The sequence below is a fragment of the Triticum aestivum genome, chromosome 5B (assembly GCF_018294505.1).
Source record: "Triticum aestivum cultivar Chinese Spring chromosome 5B, IWGSC CS RefSeq v2.1, whole genome shotgun sequence".
NCBI lineage: Eukaryota > Viridiplantae > Streptophyta > Magnoliopsida > Poales > Poaceae > Triticum > Triticum aestivum.
Window position 1 is genome coordinate 489,913,444 of NC_057807.1, and position 24,456 is coordinate 489,937,899.

Consider the following 24,456-nt stretch of genomic DNA (forward strand, 5'->3'; position numbering starts at 1 on the left):
CCTACACGTCCTTCATTGCAACTTTAAGGGCTTTGAGGGGTGTGCAAGTTGATCTTTTGTAAAAATACACTTCCCTGTTTCTGGGTCCAACTTTCCCCCATGCCCGTAGAACCATGTATTTGCCCGTTCGGCCCACACCAATGTCTATGGATCGATCCCTTTATCAATCAGGTCGTTCTCAGTTTTCTCCCACTTAGGACTGACAACCTTGTAGTCACCCGACCCCATAACATGGTGATATTCCTCCTTTGCAGCATTGTTCTTATTTATTTTTGACCTTTTCTTAGCTTCATCCAATGTCTTGTACTTGACAAAAGCATCCAAGTGATCCTTTATCTTCTCATATGATCCGGTGAATGTTGGAGTCTTGTTTTCCAAGATATAGTCTTGGTGCAATCATTTCTTCCAGTTGCAGAATTGTGCATCCATCTTCTTAAGAGTCCACGCCTTGACCTTTCGCTCTATAACTTTGTTATTTGGACCCACATCTGGCGGTAGGGTTAAATTTTTCATGGCGTGTTCCAAAGCATTTCCTTGGATCTATCTCGACATAAGTAACTCCATCCGCCTTTGGCTTATTCCATTCTCGAATGGTGATCGGGATGTTGTCCCTAACAATAACTTTGCACTAACTTACAAATGCTTTTACGTTCTGCACGGGATCAATCGGTTTGCCATCTTCAGCAACTTCTTTGATCTTGAACCTTTCATTATCGCCCAACCTTTCTTTGGGCCTCATTTCTTTATAGAAGATTGGCTCAATCTGGAGGGCTAAAAGAAGAAAGAAGCGTTAATATATTTATATACAAATCAATTAATGCATCTAGTTAGCAGAGGCTTAAATAATATACCTCGCCAAACTTTGTAATAATTAAGGTTCCAACACCGGAGCCTTCATCTTCTCCCTCCATTCCCTCACCAGAGTCGTCATCTTCTCCCTCCATTCCCTGACCGGAGTTGTTTAGAAACTGTGAGGTGATATCATCTCCGTCGCAGATTATTCCCCCCAAACATGTCTTCTTGTTCTTCGTCTCTACTGTGTTTCGTAGTTTCTACAAAGACGTGCAAGTTATTTCAATGCTATAAACAAGTTAATTAAAACAAAATCACATTTCCATGTCTATTTGCATCTCAATTAAAAATTCACATTATTAAAACAAATTCACATAATATCACTATGACATATCGAATAATCCAGTTGCAACAATAATATTATCATATAATATCACTAATACATCTCAAATAATCCAGTTAATGCAACAATAATATCACATAATATCACTAATACATCTGCCCCAATCAAACTGGATGTTGACTCGCGGTTCCTGAGCCGCGGGCAGTGAACACCCAAAGATCGTTGGGGAATCCTCCGACGATCGTAGCGGACTCGTCACCGGGGTTCGTCGGGGACTCCAACGGTGATCGTTGGGGACTCCTAACCGATGATCGCCAGGGACTCCTCTAGCGATTGTTGGGACTCCTCAGGCCATCGTCAGGGAGTCCTCATCGGCGATCGTCTGGGACTCATCACCGGCGATCATCGGGGACTCCTCCGGCCATCGTCGGGGACTCTTCTGGCGATCGTCGGGGACTCCTCTGGCGGTCGTCGGGGACTCCTCCAGCAATCGTCGGGGACTCCTCCAGCGAGCAACGTCTAACCGATCCTTCTCCCGGGCGGTGGCTGGCATTGGGATGTCGCATGGAAGTTTATATACGCGTGACCTTTAGTCCCGGTTCCAGCCAGGAAGGCCATCACATCTCATATAGCTTTTAACAACATCTAGCAACATACATTCATCTATTTTTGCACCATGTAGGCAAAAAACTAACAACATTAACAATATCATCATCATTTGTCATCGTCATCATCTAGAAAAAAACTAGATACCATCATATACTCGTCATCACCATCGATCATAGTTGTTAAGAGCAATCACAACATTTTTTAACCAAATCATCTTCCCTTCACAGTAACATTGAGCATTCACAGTATCCAAAATAATTACATGATTGGTCCATTAATCCATCCATCTACTAACTACCTAGCACCATTTATCCATCCATCAAGGAAATCATGTACTAAGCATCTACATACATACATCCTATCCAAATTCCACTGTTCCTTGTACAGGAGAGAAAAGAAGATGAACAACCACTGGAGGAGTAGGAGAGGCTCACCATGCAATGGTGGAAGGAGACTTGCGGCTAGAGAGATGGGCTCGTTGGGGACGGCAGACGAAGGAGGTGGCCGCGGGATGGGCTCGTCTGGGCGGGGGGAGGAGTTGGGGCGGGATTAGGGGCGTATGACTCCTTCGGCCGGCGGGATGGCGCATGGGGGCATGCTCACCGGCTCCTATAGGGCAGTGGGGAGGACGCCGGTGGATGGAGGGAGGAGGAGAGGTACGGGCGACGGGGCCTGTTACCCGGTGAACGGCAAGCTGCAGCAGCGAGGTGAGGCCTGGGCGGTGGTTTGACATGTATGTCAGAGTGGTGGCTGGCACCGGGACACCAAGGCGTGGGAGTTATATATCCGTGACCTTTAGGCCCGGTTCCAGCCACAAGCCAGGACTAAAGGCCCACCTCCTCTGTGCGGGAGCTGAAACCTTTAGTCCGGGTTGGTGGTTTCAACCGGGACTAAAGGACCTTTAGTCCTGGTTCCAGCCACCAACTGAGACTGAAGGTCCACCTTTTCAGCAGCCCAAATCCGCACGGGAGAAGGAAACTTTAGTGACGGCTTGTTGTTGCAACCGTGACTACAGGACCTTTAGTCCCGGTGCGTGGATGGAGTCGGGACTAAAGGTTTCTTCATATTTAGTGTTTGATAATAGATTTTGAAGTGATTCTTTTTGTGTAGAAAACTGTTAGAATATTTAGAGTTTTTTAGTGAATCTTTTTGCTTTAGGTCACAAAAATTATAAACTTTCTGTTAGTGCTAGTAGTTTTCAAATTTGAATAGTTTAAATTTGAATTCTTTGCAACTTTTTTGAATCACTAGTTTGTGAATAAGTCTATTTTTAAAATAGATTTTTGAGTGATTCTTTTTCCTACTATTTAATATTAGTGTGTTTTATCAGTATGTTCAATTTGGGAATTTTTAGGATATTTTAAATAGGTGTTTTAATCAGAAACAAATTTTGTTTAGCTCTTTTAGTTTTATACCTTTTTCCTTTGTTTTAATTATTTTAGTTTCTGTTTTCTTGTTATTCTTTTGCCAAATTATATCATGTTTCTGTTAGTCCACATGAGGGGTTCTATTTTCATTTTGAAGAAGTTATTTGACATTGAAAAATGCATAACAATTTGAAAACTAAACTGAATGAGTTTATTCAAATTTCTGTGGATTCATCTTGAAGATTTCTATCAACTAGTATCATTTTGACAGGAAGTTGCATAATTAATTTTGCACTTATTTATTAATTACTGTAATTGAAGACATTATTTTAAAATTTAAAAAATTCATATCTTCAGTTCTAAGCCAAATGGAGCAAATAAGATGTCAAATTCTTTGTCTTAACATAACCTACACATTCATATTTTGTTTGGACATAATTGCATCGATTAACTCCTCAAAAATCATGTTTCAAATGCCAAAATGCCCTAGCTCTTACAAAGATTCCAGCGTCAGAAGGGGGTAGCAAAGTGAAACTTTTTGCTTGCTTGTCTTAGGGTAACCCCTAGGAACACCCAAAACACATGTATACCCTAACTCTTACAAAGATTCCCTCCTGTTTATCCGAAGTGGGACTTTCCAACTATAAGTCCGGAAACTCACTAGAGAGAAAGTGATGACGGTGAAGCCGTCACATCGCAGAGTGGGATCTTGGGGTATAAGACTTTTTCGCATGTGTCCCTTGCTTATGATTGCGCCATAACCATGAAGAATCTTCATCATTTAACAGGATTCTTGGGACAGTCTTCACTGTGAAGCGAGGAATTTCATCAAGCATATTATAATCTTCTGACATGTTTGTCTTCTCCTTCACTCCCATGATGTTTCTTTTCCCTGAAAGAATTATGTGGCACTTTGGCTCATCATATGATGTATTCGCTTCCTTATCTTTTCTTTTTCTCGGATTGGTAGACATGTCCTTCACATAGAAAACCTGAGCCACATCATTTGCTAGGACGAATGGTTCGTCTGTGTACCCAAAATTGTTGAGATCCACTGTTGTCATTCCGTACTACGGGCCTACCTTTACCCTGCCTCTTGTCAGATTGGCCCATTTGCACTGAAACAAAGGGAACTTAAAAGAAGGTCCATAGTCAAGTTCCCATACCTCCTCTATGTAACCATAATATTCGTCCTTTTTCCTGTTGGTGTTTGTTGCATCAAAGCGGACACCACTGTTTTGGTTGGTGCTCTTTTTATCTTGGGCGACCGTGTAAAACATATTCCCATCTATCTCGTACCCTTGAAAAGTTAATACAGTCGAAGATGGTGTCCCATCCAACAAGTACAGCTGAGGGAGTCCTGGATTAGGGGGTGTCCGGATGGTCGGACTATGACCTTTGGCCGGACTCCCGGACTATGAAGATACAAGATTGAAGACTTCGTCTCGTGTTCGGATAGGACTTTCCTTGGCGTGGAAGGCAAGCTTGGCGATACGATATGTAGATCTCCTCCCATTGTAACCAACTCTGTGTAACCCTAGCCCTCTCCGGTGTCTATATAAACCGGAGGGTTTTAGTCCGTAGGACGAACAACAATCATACCATAGGCTAGCTTCTAGGGTTTAGCCTCTCTGATCTCATGGTAGATCTACTCTTGTACTACCCATATCATCAATATTAATCAAGCAGGAGTAGGGTTTTACCTCCATCGAGAGGGCCCGAACCTGGGTAAAAACATCGTGTCCCTTGTCTCGTGTTACCATCCGCCTAGACGCACAGTTCGGGACCCCCTACCCGAGATCCGCCGGTTTTGACACCGACATTGGTGCTTTCATTGAGAGTTCCTCTGTGTCGTGGCCTTTAGGCCCGATGGCTTCTTCGATCATCAACCACGACGCGGTCCAGGGTGAGACTTTTCTCAACGGACAGATCTTCGTATTCGGCGGCTTTGCACTGCGGGCCAATTCACTTGGCCATCTGGAGCAGATCGAAAGCTATGCCCCTGGCCATCAAGTCAGATTTGGAAGTTTAAACTACATGACTGACATCCGCGGAGACTTGATCCTCGACGGATTCGAGCCACAGCCGAGCGCGCCACACTGTTACGATGGGCATGATCTAGCTCTGCTGCTGGACAGTGCCTAGAGCGCCGCTCAGGTGTCTGCTCCGACCCTTAGCTCAGAGCCGACTGTGCCGGTCGAGGATGGGTGGCTAGACGCCGCCTCAGGGGCTGCAATCTCTACGGCGATTGAGCCAAACACCAATCTTGTCCTTCGCGGAGCTCGTGACTCCCAGGTGCCGGACTCCTTTCCGGACTCCGAATATTCCACACCCCTCCCGATCGAACCCAATTGGGCTCCGATCGTGGAGTTCACTGCCGCGGACATCTTTCAACACTCGCCCTTTGGCGACATCCTGAAGTCACTAAAGTCTCTCTCTCTTTATTAGGAGAGCCCTGGCCGGACTATGGTCAACAAGGTTGGGATGCAGATGATGAAGAAATTCGAAACCCACCCACCACCCACTTCGTAGCCACTGTCGACGATCTAACCGACATGCTCGACTTCGACTCCGAAGACATCGACGGTATGGACGCCGATGAAGAAGACGAAAAAGAACCAGCGCCTATAGGGCACTGGAAAACCACCTCATCCCATGATGTATACATGGTGGACACACCTATAAGAAACAACGATAGGATCAAAAGGGTGCAACCTAGGATTGTTCCCTCGAAAAGCAATCAAAGCGGCGGCGGAAGCGCCGCGCCAAACCCCACCTCGACAGAGACCCAACCATAGAGCAGGACGAACCGGCAGACGACGAACATGCCATCGAGCAACCATCAGAACATGGCAACTTGGATAGACAAACCGAACAACCCGTCCCCGGCGAAGATAATAGTCCGGACTTCCTCACGCTGGACAAGTTGCTGGAGAAGAAGAACCTCCACCAAAGGCTCGTCGCCACTGCGCATAGCCTGAAAAAGAAGAAGCGGAAGCTCAAAACAGCGGAAGATGCACCCAGAATCAGATGGGGCAAAGTACTCAACACCGCACACAAGTACGACGACAGTCACCACACAAAGAGCTATCCGAAGCGAAAATTACTACTAGAATTTGATGAGGAGGCCTTAGAGCCCCCACGGTCAAAAAACAAGGAAGCCACCAGGTCGGATAGACGACCCCATGACCGACATCGAGCGGCAAAGGGCGCCACATTCAATCCGGCATGCGATCCACACAAGGATTCGCATCAAAAAGACGGCCCAACTAGATCTATCTATGGGCCAACAAAGCAAGATCTAGTAAGCAATGCAACGCAACAAATATTCGAACATCGCGGCACACCCAAATACAGGGGCGCCGCACATCCCCTATGTTTCACCGATGAGGTGCTGGACCATGAATTTCCAGCGGGATTCAAGCTCGTAAGCATAGAGGCATATGACGGAACAACAGACCCTAGAGTCTGGATTGAGGATTATATCCTCCACATACACATGGCTAGAGGAGATGACCTCCACGCCATAAAATACTTACCCCTCAAGCTCAAAGGGCCAGCCCGGCATTGGCTTAAAATCCTTCCCGAAAACACCATAGGAAGTTGGGAGGAGCTCGAGGATGCTTTTCGGGCAAATTTTCAAGGGACCTATGTTCGACCTCCGGATGTAGACGACCTAAGCCATATAACTCAACAACCTAGAGAGTCAGACCGGAAACTCTGGAATAGATTTCTTACTAAAAAGAATCAGATAGTCGACTGTCCGGACGCCGAAGCCCTAGTAGCTTTCAAGCATAGTGTTCGAGACGAATGGCTCGCCAGACACCTTGGCCAAGAAAAGCCAAGAATAATGGCCGCATTGACAAGCCTCATGACCCGCTTTCGCGCAGGAGAGGATAGCTGGTTGGCAAGAAGCAGCACCAGCGACCCAAGTACATCCGAAGTCAGAGATGGAAACGGGAAACCGCACAGTAACAAGGAACGGCACCGGATCAAGGATAACAGCCCGAAGAGCACGACAGTCAATACCGGATTCAAAAGCTCTCGGCAGAATCAGAAAAAGCCGCCCCCAAAGCTAATTGGGACGAGCTATCTAACCTCAACAAAATCTTGGACAAAATATGCCAAATCCACAGTACTCCCAGGAGGCCTGCAAACCACACCCACAGAGATTGTTGGGTCTTCAAGCAATCTAGAAAACTCAACGCCGAACACAAGGGGCTCGACATACCAAGCGAGGATGACGATGAACCCCACAAGCAGAGCACCGGAGAACAAAAGAAGTTCCCACAAGAAGTCAAAACAGTAAATTCACTTCATGTGACAAAAGGGAAAAATAGAGTGGCGCCTATGGAGATACGCGCCATATGGCCTGTCCCAGAGGAGTCCCGCCACTAGTTGTTACAACCAATCACCTTCGATCATCAGGATTACTCTAGAGCTATCCGGAACGCAGGCTGGACTGCCTTGGTCTTAGATCCGATAATTGATGGACTCCACTTTACACAAGTCCTAATGGACGGCGGGAGTGACCTAAACCTGCTATATCAGGACACAATCCGCAAAATGGGGATAAACCCAACAATAATTCGCCAGGGCAACACTTACTTTCAAGGGGTCATGCCAGGCCCAGATACCCATTGTATGGGTTCCCTCTCGTTAGAAGTTATGTTTGGCTCCCCCGACAACTTCCAAAGCGAAAAGCTAACCTTCCACATCGCCCCATTCATAAGTAGCTATCAAGCACTAATGGGACGCGAAGCTTTCGCCCGCTTTAACGCAATACCGCATTATGCATCCCTTACACTCAAAATGCCAGGTCCACGAGGCATCAGCTCATTAAAGGGAAATATCAACTGTTCCTCGAGCGTGGACGATGGTGCGACTGCCTTGAAAGCCGCACACTAATCCAGCTTTACTAGTTAGACCACCTAAACAGGTCGTTCACGACCCCGGACATGGCTCGATGAGTCCGGCGTAAACATACAAAGGCTTAATAGCCGCATACCCCCGTACAAGGGGCTCCGCGCGTTTACACCAGGAGACAATAAAGCTCAATTCTACCCATTTTTTGTATTATACTTTGTTTATTTTAACATAGATTTCTCGCACGATTTTTTTCCACTAAGTTCCTCTCTTTTGCAGACGAACACCATGCTACACCCGTCCATGATACGGCTCAACGGAGACACAGGTGCAGACGTGCAGTAGGGACCCGTTTCAAGGATTCTTTTCAGATTAAGACCCTGCGTAAACCTTTTTTACTTTCTCTCGTTGATAACATCCCCCGGTTTTTTGCTATAACCGAGGAGGAGGCTGGCGTCTTGGCATGTGGCCATGCCAGAATTTTGCGCGTACCTGGACACCAGGGGCTTCTTACCAAGGGCTTTTGTTCGGCCCGTTTCCATAAAGACCGAATACCTTAGGGAGTGTTCAGCGTCGTGAGTTTGACCTTATATGCATTAACTTCCAATCATGTCTTTGGTCAAATGTTAGGTTTGCCCGGCTCCTGTGTTTTGCTACCTTACGTTCCGCTCTATCGGCTAAGGCGGCACCAGGAGAACTACTGCGATTGTGCCCCGGTTTGGCCAGGTGAGCACCTCAATAGAGAAAGCCGAAAACTGACTGTCATGATATAGCGAGAGACTGGTCAACCACTCGATGACTTGCCGGAATCTTTAGGATTCCTCCGCATTAGCGAAGGGCCGTTTCCCGGTCAGGCACACACGCGCCCCGCATTCGGGCGAGCGCGGTGCCCCCAGGGGCTATTTAGTAGCCCCACTGTCAAACTCCTATGGCTAAGTGAAAGTGATAAAGCAATATAGTCCGGTTTCCTAGTTTGCTGCGCTATCACGTCCTTTATAGGACCAAGACGTTGGATCAAGTGTGAACATGCGCCTTCTGTGAACACCCCCGCATTATATGCATGGGGGCTGAAGCCAACGACTGCCATCTTTCAGGTTATATACACATATACATTAACGGCCGCACATGAGGTATTCTAATTCTTGAAAGCACAAGTATAAAAAGCTTTTATATTCCATCAAAATATTGTTTTACAATAGCACATGTTATTCGAACACAACATCCTTCGAGCACTGCGTCTCTATTAAACGAGCGCCCTACAGAACTTCCTCAAAGTAGTGCTGGGCAGGTATTCGGCTTTCATCCGAATCCTGGGATGCAACAACACTGGCCTTCATCTCCGCCCAGTATGTCTTGACACGGGCAAGAGCCATCTGTGCACCCTCTATGCACGCTGACCTCTTCATTGCATCAATATGCGACACCGTACCAAGGAACTGCTGCACCAAGCTAAAATAACTCTTCGGCTCTGGCCCTTTCGGCCACAGATGAGTCACGGCATGCTTCATGGTGAGTCCGGATAACCTGTTCAGCTCCGCCCATGCGGCCAACCGATTGGATACCGAAAGTGGGCACTCTGGATTGTGGAACTACGACCAAAAAAGTTCTTCCAATTCATGGTCATCTAGACCCCGGAAGTGTTCAGTCGCGTCCACGGCACTAGCCGCCAAATCCACATAAGTGTTCGCCGCACTCCACTTCCGGTCTAACGGAGCATACTTAGGATCCCCGAACTTCATCCGCAGCATATAGGGCTTTCCAGCCGCGATATCTCCGGCCTGACGTAGCTCCTCTTTCATAGCTCTCATTGCAGAGCGAGTGTCCTTGGCCTCGGCAGTGACCTTTTCTAGGTCCTTCTGTGCCACCCTATCTTCTTTTTCAAGAAGCTTACAACGGTCGGCAGCACCCTTCAATTTTACAGCCATCTCAGCCATTTCTTTCTTGCTTTGGCAGTGAGCAGCCTGTTCGGCTTTTAGCTCTTCAGCCGCCTTCACGGCAGCCGCATCACTTTTCCTCGCTTGCTCCTTGGCTCGGGCAAGTTCCGCCCAAAGGTTTTCCACGGCAGCGGCACCATCTCCATTTAGCACACATGTCATAAGGTACGAGCATCAAGCTCCTCTTACCAGATGTCTTCGGATACATTACATACCTTGTGCCTCGTCCAGCCGCTCATTTACAAGCGCGATGTCGGCATCTGCCATGTCAAGTTGCCGCTTTAGCTCGGCAAATTCATCAGTCCGGCTAGCCACCGAACACCTCGCCACCTACATAGGAAAGGCGACATATTATACCTGGGATTATGATTCTTTGTGCGCCGTCATTTTTAACAACACACAGAGTCTCAGAGGTTACTATCTATACAGGGCGCATTTTATATATGCGGCTCTATCAAAAGGTACATCTTTTCGCGTACCTCAAAACCTGTCAGTAAACTCCTCGCGGCCTCGTACAATCCGCTTTCCGCGGATGAAATCCTTCTAATCACCGTGTTCATCAACACATGGTGTTCTTCTGAGATAGGCGCTCGCCCGAGCAGATCCTTCAGCTCCTTCGACCGTGCACCAGACGGTGCCGGACTCATCCGAAGACCTTTTTCCAAGGACGGATTCGGAGAAACCCTCCGAGACGACACCTCGGGGTCGCCCACCTTGCAAGACGGTACAGCTGGGGGAGGCGTTCCGCTCCCCATCATCTCCGGATGAAGATCCCCTGAAGATGAGCTCTGTTGTGAAGGGTTGAGATCCGAACTACAAGGTAAAATTTCGGTTATCTTCCTCAGAAATAAAACAGGGATGTCTCTCACTTTAAAACCCCTCTCTTTACTTACGGCTCGGTGAAGAGCTGATCCCCTTGGGGGCGTAATGCGGCCAGGGCACCCTCCGGCGCCGGACCCTCTGACGAAGATTTCTTCCCCCGCTTTGAGGCCATCGCCTCCGGGTCTTCAGAGGACGGTCCTCATCTTTCCCTGGATAGAGGAATTCTCGATTCCTCCTTTCCTGGCAGCCTCCTTCGCGGAGGCGGTAGCTTCTTTGTTCCCCTCTTCGCCTTCTTCCAAAGGCGCAATCTCCAGCATCCTGGTCAACACGGGATCCGGCGTGGTCTCAAGGAGGGGGGTCAGACACCTGATAAGCTTTGCTTTCGCTATCCACTCCTGTTTAAAGGATAGCTCTTTTGAGGGCAGTTTTATGATAAATGTACAGATAGCGTTTCCGGGTACAGGGCTACTTACTTGAGTGTCCGGGCGATTGCAGCTCAGACCTGCGTCCTTGGACAAGTCCGGACACATTGCTTGTGATCCGAAGAACAATTTGTACATCTCCGCGGGTGTCGTGCCCATAAAATGTTGGAGGGCTCGCGGTCCTTCCGGATTAAATTCCCACAGGCAGAGGGGGCGACGTTTGTAGGGCAGTATGCGGCGAATCAGCATAACCTGCGCCACTACGGCCAAATTGGTATCTCTTTCTATGAGATCTCGAATGCGGCCCTGCAGCAAGGGCACGTCCTTGGACGGCCCCCAGTTAAGCCCTTTATTGACCCATGACACTAGCCGTGGTGGGGGACCCGAGCGAAAAGCAGGTGGAGCCACCCACGTGGTGCCCCTGGGAGCTGTGATGTAAAACCACTCTCGTTGCCATAAGCCGAACTCCTCTTGAAAAGAGCCCTCGGGCCATGGAGCATCGACAATCTTGCTTATACTAGCATCTCCGCACTCAGCGTGCTACCCCTCGATCATCTTCGGTTCTACCTTAAAGGTTTTAAGCCACAGTCCGAAGTGAGGAGTAATATGGAGGAAGGCCTCACACACGACAATGAACGATGAGATTTGGAGGATGGACTCCGGAGCTAAGTCGTGAAATTCCAGCCCATAATAAAACATGAGCCCCCTCACGAAGGGATCAATCGGGAAGCCTAGCCCCCGAAGGAAGTGAGATGTGAACACCACATTCTCATCGGGCTGGGGAGTGGGAATAGCCTGCCCTTGAGCAGGCAGCCTATGCGAGATTTCGCCGGTCAGATACTTGGCATCTCTTAGCTTTCGCACGTCTTCTTCCGTAACAGAGGAAGGCATCCACCGGCCTTGGAGGTCGGATCCGGACTTCATCGAAGGTCCGAATCGCCTGAACATGGAGCTTTGGGTGTTGGAACTCGAGGCGAGAGGCGGATTTGATTGGATTGCAAGAAAGGAGTCGAGCCTTGGTCTCTTTATAAAGAGGGTGAATACCAAGAGCCCTCCCCGTGACCGTTTGGGACTCACTTTCAATTAAGAAGTCATACCAATGGCACGGTTGGGTTACCCACGCCCGTATTGATGAGAATCCCGGAATAAGGGGACACGATCTCTGCTTTGACAAGACATGCCAAGGAAACCGCCTCGCTAAACACGCTGAGGTGGGACAGTAAAACGATTCGAATACAGGCTTGGCTGTGGCATGATGTTACGCTACGGAATATGTCAGCATATTAGATTTGTGCGAATATTATTCTCTCTACGGTGGTATGTGGAAACTATTTTGCAGAGCCGGACACTATCCTTGTGTTCAACATCTTCTATGAAGTATTCGGAGGAGGAACCCGCCTTGCAATGCCGAAGACAATTTGCACACCGGACTCGTCGTCATTGAAGCCTGGTTCAGGGGCTACTAAGGGAGTCCTGGATTAGGGGGTGTAAGTGCATCTAGTGCCCCTTAGTGATTTTGGTGTATTGAAGACTTATAGGTTAAGGGACTAATGTGTTTGTGAGTCTACACAGGTCTATAAGTCTACGAGGAGTTTGATATTTACAGGGAAAGTCGACCCCTAAAAATGAATATCTTCGACTGAAGATTTTGGTATTTCTGAAGACTTTCATGAAGACTTTGAAAGTGAAGAAATTGGTGTAACCGTGAAGACTTGATATTCATGCGAGGAATATGAAGCTTGAAGACTTTCGTTTTCATAGTTTTGTTTTTCTCTTTCTTGAGTCATAGGAAACATCATACTGTTAAAGGGGGTCGAGGAAATACTAAGGAAAAATTTCCAAGTGATGCTCAACTAAAAATCCTACACCTACCAAACCCTCCGAGTGAAGCCTTTGGAAATCTCATACAGTTCACTCAATTTCTTCAGTAACAGAGACGAAGTTCTTCTGGTCGCTGAGGAATTTGTTCTGACTGAGGAGTTAGGAATTCGCCAATGAAGATTGCCTACACAGTGAGGAACATGATAGCCCTGGAGAATTTGATAGTCAAATTTCCGACCGTTGCTGTGCTGCGCGCCAGCTGTCCCAAAATATCTTATCCACCTAACGGTCATATCAGACAAGGGCATTTATGTCTTATCATGTCGGGCTGCTCCCTAGGCTATAAATAGCCCCCCCTACAACCACTAGCTGGTTGCCTGCTTCGAGAGAAACTGACACTTGTCATTTGAGAGCAATCCATCCTCTGAGGACTTTGAGCGAAAATCATCGAGTGAGGAAAAACCCCAAACCCAAACACCTACAAACCCAAAGTGATTGAGCATCTCTAAAGAGATTGATCCTGCGTGGATCCGATGCTTGTTACCTTTGAAGACTGTGCTTCTTCCAAACGGTTAGGCGTCATGGTCTAGAGCATCCAAGAGGAATTGTGGATTGCCGAGTGACCGAGTCTGTGAAGGTTTGGAAGTCGCCTGAAGACTTACCACGAGTGATTGGACGAGGTCTGTGTGACCTTAGTTCAAGGAGAATACGGTGAGGACTTGGTGTCCTGAGCTGCGTGCTCAGTGACTGGGTGTCCGGGACTGTGTGTCCTCGAGTTTAAATACTCATCCGCTCCAACCAGATGTACAACTGAGACAGCAGTTGGAACTGGTCTACCAAATCATTGTCTTCACCAACCTTACTGGTTCTAATTCCTCAACTCTTTCATTTCCTCATTACTGTGTTGAGTGATTGTTCATATCTATGTTTGAAGACTTTTACAGAAGACTTTCTCAATTTCCTCAGTTCAATTTCTTCAGTCTGTTTGTCTTCATCTTGTGTTATCCTGTGTTTACGCTTCCTGTACTCTGTGCTTGTCTTCATTTCATCATGATGACTATGTCTGTATCCTGTTATGCTTACTTCTAAGTACTTATTCCGCTGCTAGTAGTTCTTCGCTAAGAAATTTCCTCACCGGCAAATTCCTCAGTGAAGAATTCATAAAAATCGCCTATTCACCCCCTCTAGTCGATATAATGCACTTTCAATTGGTATCAGAGCAAGGTACTCCCTTGTTCTGTGTGATTTTGGTTTAACCACTTGGAGTTTTAGTTATGTCGACCACATGTATGATCAAGGTCTCCGCTGGGTGTCCTACCTTCGATGGCACAGACTACCCCTACTGGAAGAATAAGATGCGAAGGCATCTTGATGCAATTGACAACGATCTCTGGTACGTTGTGGAAAATGGTGTTCCCTCAGTCACACCTTCTCTGAATGCTGCTGATGTGAAGAGATTCAAGCAACTCGATTCTCAAGCGAAGAATATCATATGTGGTCATCCGAGTAACGGGCAGTATGGTAGAGTGAGTGCTTTGCAAACTGCTAAGCTTATCTGGGATAGGCTCTCCAAAGTAAACGGAGGAGTCTCGACTCAACGTCACTCTCGTGTTGACGTTCTTCGCAATCTCTTCAACCGCTTCAAAAGACTCGACAATGAAAATGTTCAGCAAACCTTCGATCACCTCACTGACATCTCAAATGAGCTTCAAGCGCTTGGCACCACTGACATCACCGACCATGAGGTGGTGAAGAAATTGCTGAGATCGCTAGATTCCTCATTTGATACTCTGGCACTGATGATTCAAGAGCGAGCTGATTACAAGTCACTAGATCCCGCTGATATCCTCGAGAGGCTAAATACTCATGAGTTCCAGCTTGCTAAAAAGAGAGATCTCTATGGTTCAAGCTATGACAAAACACGTGCCCTAAAGGCCAAGGCTGTGTTTGAATCTGAATGTGAAGACTCTGGTAGTAGCCTTGGTGATCCTGAAGAATTGAGCCAGGAGCTAGCACTGCTCGTGAAGAAGTTCCGGAAGTTCTCAAGACATGGTCGCTTTGGAAAATCCTCAAGAAGCAGTGATTCCTCATCAAGTGACTATAAGAGAAGACTTTTCCACAAATGCAAGAAACCTGGTCACTATATTCAGGATTGTCCTCAATGGGAAAAGGAATTAAAGAAGAAGAAATACAAGGATTACCGTTCTGATGACGCTAAGAAGAAGAAGAAATCTTCAAAATCTTCATCATCAAAATCCTCAAAGTCTTCATCTCACAAGAAGAGCAGCTCCAAGAAGGCTCGGGCATTCATTGGCAAGGAAATGGACTCTGAAGCTGAATCTGAGGAACATGAGGAAGAGGAGGCATCTTAGGAGTCCGAGTCAAGGAAATGGACTCTGAAGCTGAATCTGAGGAACATGAGGAAGAGGAGGCATCTGAGGAGTCCGAGTCTGGTGTGGCGAGTCTGGCTCTCGCTACTGCTTCCGTCAGCAAGTCTATCTTCGACCTTGAAGAAATTGACCGCACCAACAAGGCTGACAAAGACAATGATGACTACACTCCCACCTATTGCTTCATGGCAAAGGGTGCCAAGGTAACAAAATACCCCTCCTGTGAATCTAGTGAGGATGAATCTGATGAAAATCTTAAGCCCAGTTACTCTAAACTTGCTAAGATTGCTGTGAGACAACAAAAGGCTATTGAAAAACTTCAAATCATGCTAGACAAAAGTGATGATATATTGGGTGATGAAATGGACCGCACTAAAGACTTAACTGAAAATCTTCAGAAACTTCAGTCTAAGTTTAACAACCTTCAAAGTCATCATAAAACTCTCTTATCCGATCACGAGAAGCTTTCCTATGAATTTCTTCAAAGGAAGCAAGATCTTGAGAAGCTAAGAGTGAGTTATGAAGATCTTCAGAAGGAGCGCGATTCATTGCTTGCTCAACAAATCAGCGCTTCTCAGGAAGAATTTGTTCCTCTGTGCTTAAAGTGCATTGAACGTGAATCTGCTAATTCTTCACCTGAATGTTCAAATGCTTCAACTGTTACAAATTCTTCACCTGCCTCTGCTATCACTAATTTCTCATCTGAGGACATTGATAGTATCACTAACGATGCAGGGCTGAAGGAATTGTACACGACAGGCATGTACAAAAGCCTCAAAGGGCATCAGACTCTTTGTGATGTGCTCAAAAAGAAGATCCTCAACAGAAACCCTAGGAAGGAGGGTATTGCCTTTGAGAGGAAACTCAATGCTGATGGAACATATTGGAAGCCTCAGCAGTACCCCAAGACCTCATGGGTTGCTGCAAAGGGACCTCCAATTGATCCATCTAACTTATCTGGCTTCACATGTGAATCTCCTCATTCTTCTGATGAGTCATTTGACTCCAACTATAAACTGTTCAAAAATCAGAATGGTGAAGTATTTGCTAGATATGTTGGCACTAACTGCAGGAACGGTTCCCCTATGAAGAAAATCTGGGTTCCCAAAAGTTATGTTGAAAGTCTTCAGGTGAATGTCCTCATGACACCACCAGTGAAGAACAGGAACCCCAGATCCAACTCTTCATATGGACCTAATTCTTCACATGGATCAAATTCCTCAAGTGGATCAAAGTCCTCATATGAACATCATCGTGCTAACCCTTTTGTTTCGCAGGGTAGAGCTAAGGGCTATGAATATGCACATTATTCTTCAAATCATTATGTTCATAAGTCCTCGAAGAATTTCTCTGCTTATTCATATGCTTACCCTAACCCCTCTTATGTGAAACGAAATGGATTGGCCTCTGTGCCACCTTTCTCATATGGTGGTCGCAGAGTGATGAACTCTTTGCCACCCCTTCAGATGTGGGTGGTGAAGAAAAAGAACTAATCTCCTATGCAGGGTCAGGTCTCCAGACGTGCTTTAAACGTCTGAAGAATTTGCTGGAGGCCTGACAAAAATGCCTGAAAGGACGCAGGCAAATCATGATGAAATGAACTTTCATTTCACACGTCCTCATACTAAAATATCTGTTTTACTGCTTGATGAAATTAATCTGATGAACTTGATATCATATTCTTCACTGATGAAGTATATGAGATAGTAAGTTGCACTAATTCATCTACAGGATGATCAGCCCAAAGCCAACGAGTGGATTTAGGCCATGCAAGAATAATTACATCAATTCGAGCTCAACAATGTCTGGGAACTGGTCAAACGTCCAGATCCTCGCAAGCATAATATCATCGGCACAAAGTGGATCTACCGCAACAAGCAAGATGAAAATGGCCTTGTGGTGAGGAATAAGGCACGACTTGTAGCTCAAGGCTACACACAGGTTGAAGGAATTGATTTCGATGAAACTTTTGCACCTGTTGCTAGACTTGAGGCTATTCGCATATTACTTGCTTACGCTAACCATCATAATATCAATTTATATCAAATGGATGTGAAAAGTGCATTCCTCATTGGTAAGCTTGAGGAAGAAGTATATGTTGCTCAACCCCCAGGTTTTGAAGATCCAAAGAATCCTGACAAAGTCTTCAGACTCAACAAGGCCCTATATGGCCTCAAGCTGGCCCCTCGGGCGTGGTATGATACTTTGAAGGAATTCTTCATGAAGAATGGCTTCACACCCGGTTCACTCGATCCTACTCTCTTTACTAAATCTTATGATGGTGAACTATTTGTGTGCCAAATATACGTTGATGATATTATCTTTGGCTGTACTGACCAACGTTATAGTGATGAATTTGCCTATATGATGAGTGAAGAATATCAAATGTCTATGATGGGAGAGTTGAAATTCTTTTTAGGTCTTAAAATTCGTCAACGGCACAATGGCATATTCATATCTCAGGAGAAATACCTCAAGGATGTTCTGAGGAAATTCGGCATGCAAGATTGCAAAGGCGTCAAAATTCCTATGCCCACAAATGGCCATCTATGCACTGATGAAAATGGTATTGACTTCGATCACAAGGTATACCACTCCATGATTGGCTCTTTATTGTACTTATGTGCATCTAGGCCAGATATAATGCTTAGTGTTTGCATGTGTGCCCGATTTCAAGCTACACCAAAGGAATCACACCATAAGGCTGTGAATCATATTCTTCGATATCTAGCTCACACACCAACACTAGGATTATGGTACCCCAAGGGCTCAACTTTTGATCTCATTGGATATTCTAACTCTGACTATGCTCGTGATCGTGTGGAGCGCAAGTCAACATCTGGTACTTGCCATTTCCTCAGACGGTCTTTGGTCTGTTGGTCCTCAAAGAAATAGAACTGCGCATCACTGTCTACTGCTGAAGCTGAATACATTGCTGCTGGTTCTTGTTGTGCTCAATTGCTATGGATGAAGCAAACCCTCAAGGACTATGGCGTCAACGTGAAGAATGTGCCTCTCCTCTGTGATAATGAGAGTGCCATCAAGATTGCTCACAACCCAGTTCAACACTCGAAGACAAAGCACATTCAGATTCATCATCATTTTCTTCGTGATCATGTGTTGAAGGGCGACATCTCCATCGAGCATGTGAAGACTGAAGAATAGCTAGCCGATATATTCACAAAGCCCTTGGATGATAAGAGATTTAGCAAGTTGCGGTGTGAGCTAAATATCTTAGAATCTTCGAATGTTCTCTGAAAAGGACACACATCCTGACACTTATGCAAAATTGATGACTTAGATGTGCAACACATGAAGAAACGTTTTTCTTCAATCAATGAAGAATAACACTCTAAGTGTGAAGAAATTAATGAAGAATTTGATTCTCAGAACCCTACGACAATTGTACGCGGTGTCTGAAATCATCATTCTTATACGGTGGGTCACGCCACCACCAAAGTTGAAAATCTTCATTTTTGAAATTCCTCAGTTTTTGAAATTCTTCAGTTTTTCAAATTCTTCAACTTTGCAAAATCTTCATTGTTTCCGTCGTTTTTCTTCATTGGCTATATATATATATGAGTTTATGTCCTCTACAACATTCACTTATGGCTATTTCTTCAAGTTGCTTCTTCTACTAAGTGAATGTGATCGGACCCTTCCCCCTCTATGCTATACTCAACCCAATCTATTCACAAATTCTTCATGTGCGTTCTATTTGAAACTCGTTCAAAATCTTCACTGTGTCCTTGACAGCTGAAGAATTTGCTAATGGAACTTTAAAATTAATCTTATCCAAATTTAGACATCGAAATTTTCGGTTTTACCGTTCAATCCGTTCCGGATCCCACGATAGACTTATCTATTCACCCACGATCTAGCACGATCTCCACTTCTCAGTACATGGGTGACACATGTCAAGCGAAGGAGAAGGGTCAGGGGCAGGTTCGTCCTAAATCTTCGGGCAAACAGTTTTTCACTACCACTATAAAAAACCCCTCTCCCCTTCCTCCCTTCCTTTACTCCGCTCGACCGCTCTCTCTCTCGCTCGAGCTCCTCAAACCCTAGCGCCGCCGCTACTCCATCGTCGCCGGTGAGGAAGAGCTTCACTGCCTCGACCTCGTCGCCGTCGTACTCACACCGACCGCGGAAATCTTCACTCCGCCACCGTCGTAGCTGTCTTCCTCCACCAAGTTAGGGCGTGGAAGATCTACACCGACGAACTTCACTGTTATTCTTCACAGCTCGTCGTGTTCTTCATCAAGGGTAATTAAAAGTTACTTTTACTACCCTTTTTGATTCAAAATTTCACTACAAAATCTTCAAAGGTGTTTATTTCCTCAAATCCTCACACACAAAACACCTCACTAGTCATCTGTTCTTGATTGGTTTCTCTAAGCATCGTTTTTCCTCAAGATTCCTCAATTGTGTGGATCCTCGATCTATACAACTCTGGAACCTAAGACAAAGAACGCTTAGCGAAATTCTTCAAGTTTCATCTGGTCAAATTCCTCAAACTTGTTTTTTTTAAAACCTTCTGAGAACGCATATGACCTCTCCAAATTCCTCGCAACTATACTCTGTTCATAGGTACTCATGTCCGTTGCTGAATCACTAGGTTCTCATCAACTTAACTCATTTGCAGTGTTCCTTGAAGAAAAGTTGCATACTTCTTCAGAAAATTCGATTGTTTAAATTCCTCATCTGAAGAATATGGCAAATGGTAAGAAACCGTAGAAAGGAGGAAAGAAACCTGTGGTCATGACTTCTTTTGAAATACCTGAGGCCATCTATGCTGATTATTGCACACCTGATGAGGCTATGTACGGAAAAGAAAATAAAAATTAGCGCAAGGTGCGCATACAGAAGATTGAAAGGAGATGGGCAAGAGAATGGAGGGTGTACAGATATGTGACTCCAAAGTATATGAAGAAATTCGCACTTAATCCTCCATGCCCAAGAGCTCCATTGGCACCTGGCCAAGAAGCTGACCCGACCAGCATCAAGCGTGGTGAGGACTTTCCTGAAGATTGGGCAAAGCACCAAGCTAAGTTGGCAAGACAAGCCAAAGAAGCAGTGAGGAAATTCAATGAAGACTCTGCTGCTGCTACTGCCACTGAGGCCTCTGTCAAGCCAGGAAAATCAATGGCAAAGAAGCCCGCTCACAAGCCAAGTGCTTCACCAACTATGCCCTCACGGCCAAGTTCCTCAGCAATGCCCTCACGACCAGAATCTTCAAAGCCCTCACGACCAGATTCTTCAAAGCCCTCACGGCAAGTTCCAACTACTACTCCTCCTCCAAAGTCCTCAGCTGCTCCGGCAAAGTCCTCAACACCTGTACATCTGGCCACGTGCCAAAGGACTACATGCATCTCTATTGCCTCTGGTGCCTCAGCAAGTTCCTCAGCTGCACCAAAATCTTCATCAGGCCCCACTCTTCTGAAGACTAAGGCAACGACTGGTCGAGGTCCTCGGCCAAGTCTGAAGAAGAAACAGGTTGCCTTCCAAGTGCCATCTGACAATGAAGCTGATGATGATGAACTTGCAGAAATCATCAGAGACCGACAAGAAAGGGCCGCTAGAGCCAAAGGAACAAATGTGCCACTGCTTTTGGATCCAAGGGCGATCCTTGATTACATTGATCTCTGGCACAAGGATCCAAATACTCCTATGCCTGATTTCAATTTGACTCCTGGTCAAAGTCACATGCTGACCCATTTCATCACTTAAGAGAAACGGAAATTTGAGAACTCCAGGCAGATCAAGAAGACTCAGTTCAGAAAGGAGAAGTTCCTGAAGAATAACATTGTCAATATGACAACTGATGAACTCCTCAAGATCCAAGCTGAAATCAAAACCCTCAGCGATGATTTCAATGCTTACTATGCTGATTGGCAAGGAGCCAAAGTCAGGTTTGTGAAACTGACTGAGAAATTCACAAATGTTGCAGCCCCATCGCAACAAGAAATTCCTCAAGCTGAAGCGTCTGCTCAGCCAACTGAAGAACATGCCAGCACCACTGATGACTCCATTCCAGCCGCTGAAGAAATTGCTAGGGCATCCACTAGTGGTGCGCCTGAAGAAACTGAAGAAGTCAGGGCAACTGCATCAGTTGCGCCTGAGGAAATTCAACTAGATTCCTCAGTTCCATCTGCACCTACCCCAACTCCAATTCTTCCATGTGCATTCCATGTGAAGAAGACCAAGGCTACAGAGCGAGCTGCAGTGAAGAAAAGGAAAGCATCCAGTGCTTCAGAATCTTCAGCTCAAAAGAAAATGAAGCCTCTGACAAGCTCTATTGAAAATCCAATTGATGCTATTCCGATTTCCACCATGCCATCAAAGGACCTTGTTCCTTTTGATGAGGAATATGTGATCCCTAGCGGATCTAATGAAGAACCTCAATCTGCTGCTTCATCAGAGCAGGTTGATGAAGAAATTGAAGTGGATACGATCCCTTCAAAGCCTGTTGCTTCCTCGCCAATGCCTCAGTTCACAGCTGAAGAGGCCGGCATTGAAGAAATTGAAGATGAAGACGTGGACATTGGCTGCACAATGCCCGTGATGACTGATGACTTTTGGGAAAGTCAGCACCCCAATTCTCCACTCTTCACCCCACTATAACAATTACCGCAGTCCCCTGCACCAACAGTTCAAATGGGCTCTGAAGAAACTCATCCCACCTTGTCTGTGCATGAAGACATTCCAGCCGCTAGTGCTGAAGAAGCTGTTGTTTTTGAACCTTTGAACACACTGACTGCTACCGAAGAGGTACCAGAAATTCCTCAGCCTGAGGTTGTGATGCAACTCACTGAAACTCCGGTGCCCAAGCCAACGGATGCATTCTCAAAGAAGCAAAAGTTCAAGGCTGAAGATTTCTTTAGCGAGCATGTGTTCTTCACTGACTATAACCCCTATGACTCTACTCGCATAAGGAAGAGGCATTTCTGGACTGCTAGTCAAGCCAATTTCTATTCCTCAGTACTGTTCAACAAAGACAAAGTCTTCGATCATGAACATATTCCTCATGTGGACATGGAGTCTCTGCCGTGCTTCAAGCCAGTCCTCAGTGTTCTTCACGATGCTGGATTGCTAAATTTCTGCACTGACATCTATGACTAGAATCACATCACAAGAAACTCTGAAGATGTGAATTCATGGGTGCTAGTCTGGATGTCTGAAAATACTCACTACAAGGCACCAGCAACTGAATTGCTTCGTGCCCTACCACTCAGTTCTCCCCTTGACAATGCTTTTTGCGTCTACAATGAACCTAAACTTTCAAATCATTTCATGCAAGTGCTGATGAAGCCTTTGAAGCCAGGGCAAGCTCCTCGAACCAAATTCCTTGTCAAGGAATTACTATATGTGCCCTGAACTGTCTATCGCATTCTGACGAAGACAATGAGTCCTATCAAAGGCCATGACTCAAATGATGAAGAGGTCGTTGGCATCATGAAGAACATGCTTTTCAATATCATTCATGGCGTTCCCATCAACTTCCATGATTTCTTCATGAGGACTCTGGCGAATATTGCTATGTCACAATTTGAACTGAAGCCTTATGCACCATGGATTATGAGATTCATCAGGACAAGGGCTTCACTAAATTACAAAGCTGACACTTTGAACCATGGCAGCTACTTGCCTCCGATTGAAGTCCTCAAACGAACATATTCCTCAGCTGATGACAAAGGCAAGGCAACTGCTATGATAGATGAATGCATTCGTCCATTGGATGGTCAATTTCGCAAGGCTGCATCCTACTCCACCAATGATGACCCTGCCACACATGACTCTGCCGCCAAGCAAAACTCTCAAGCCACAGCTCCCAGGGTGATGACTGATCATGAGTTACTCCTCAATCTTCACCAGAAGGTTGATCACAATCATAAATGGGTCAAGCGTCAATTTGGTTCAATTCTTCACAACATGACCTCAACACACAATGCTGTGAAGAAAAACCACCACTACCTCCATGAAACCTTCAACCATACCTGGGCTATTCTATCACATGTCTACAGCGCTGCAGATCTGAAGAATATGGGTCTCAAGGAAGAATTTGACTGGACTGCACCTCCACCGAAGAAATTCAAGAAGGTCAAAGTTCCTTCCTTGGTGGCCAACTCCTATTCTTCATCACGCGAGACTGATGAAAATGAAGACATAGACAACACCGCGGCAGGCCCTACTATAACTACCGACCCCAACAACGCTGGCGCTCCTCCATCAACTTGATATTCTTAAGGGGCGTTAGTCCTAAGTTTCGAACCTTTTGGTCAGTCGATCACAAAGGGGGAGAAATTTGAGTTAGTCTTCAAGCGGGTCTATTATATGGGTGTTGTTTTTGCGAAGTTACAACTCTCGTTCTACTGAAACTTTATTGGATCGAGTTGTAATCTTAAACCCGATGGTGCTCTGATACTTTTGATGCACTGTGATCTAATACTCTTGATGTGTTATTCTGCATGCTTGTTCCTCATTAATATTATTGCACGCATGCTGAATTTCATCAGGCACCATATTTCATCATGCATTTCAAATTCTTCATATTATATGTCAAATGCGTGTATGAATTACAAGATATAGGGGGAGATCTCCATGATTCAACTCTTCAAGTGTGCATTGCTTCAAAAGAAAATTCCTCACTATGCACATCTTCAGGGGGAGTTCTTCTATATCTTGCAATCAAATTCCTCAATATCAGTACTTACACTTCACATGTTTATCCCCGTTGAAAACTTAACCTATGTTGTCATCAATCACCAAAAAGGGGGAGATTGTAAGTGCATCTAGTGCCCCTGAGTGATTTTGGTGTATTGAAGACTTATAGGTTAAGGGACTAATGTGTTTGTGAGTGTACACAGGTCTATAAGTCTATGAGGAGTTTGATATTTACAGGGAAAGTCGAACCCTAAAAATGAATATCTTCGACTAAAGATTTTGGTATTTCTGAAGACTTTCATGAAGACTTTGAAAGTGAAGAAATTGGTGTAACTGTGAAGACTTGATATTCATGTGAGGAATATGAAGCTTGAAGACTTTCGTTTTCATAGTTTTGTTTTTCTATTTCTTGAGTCATAGGAAACA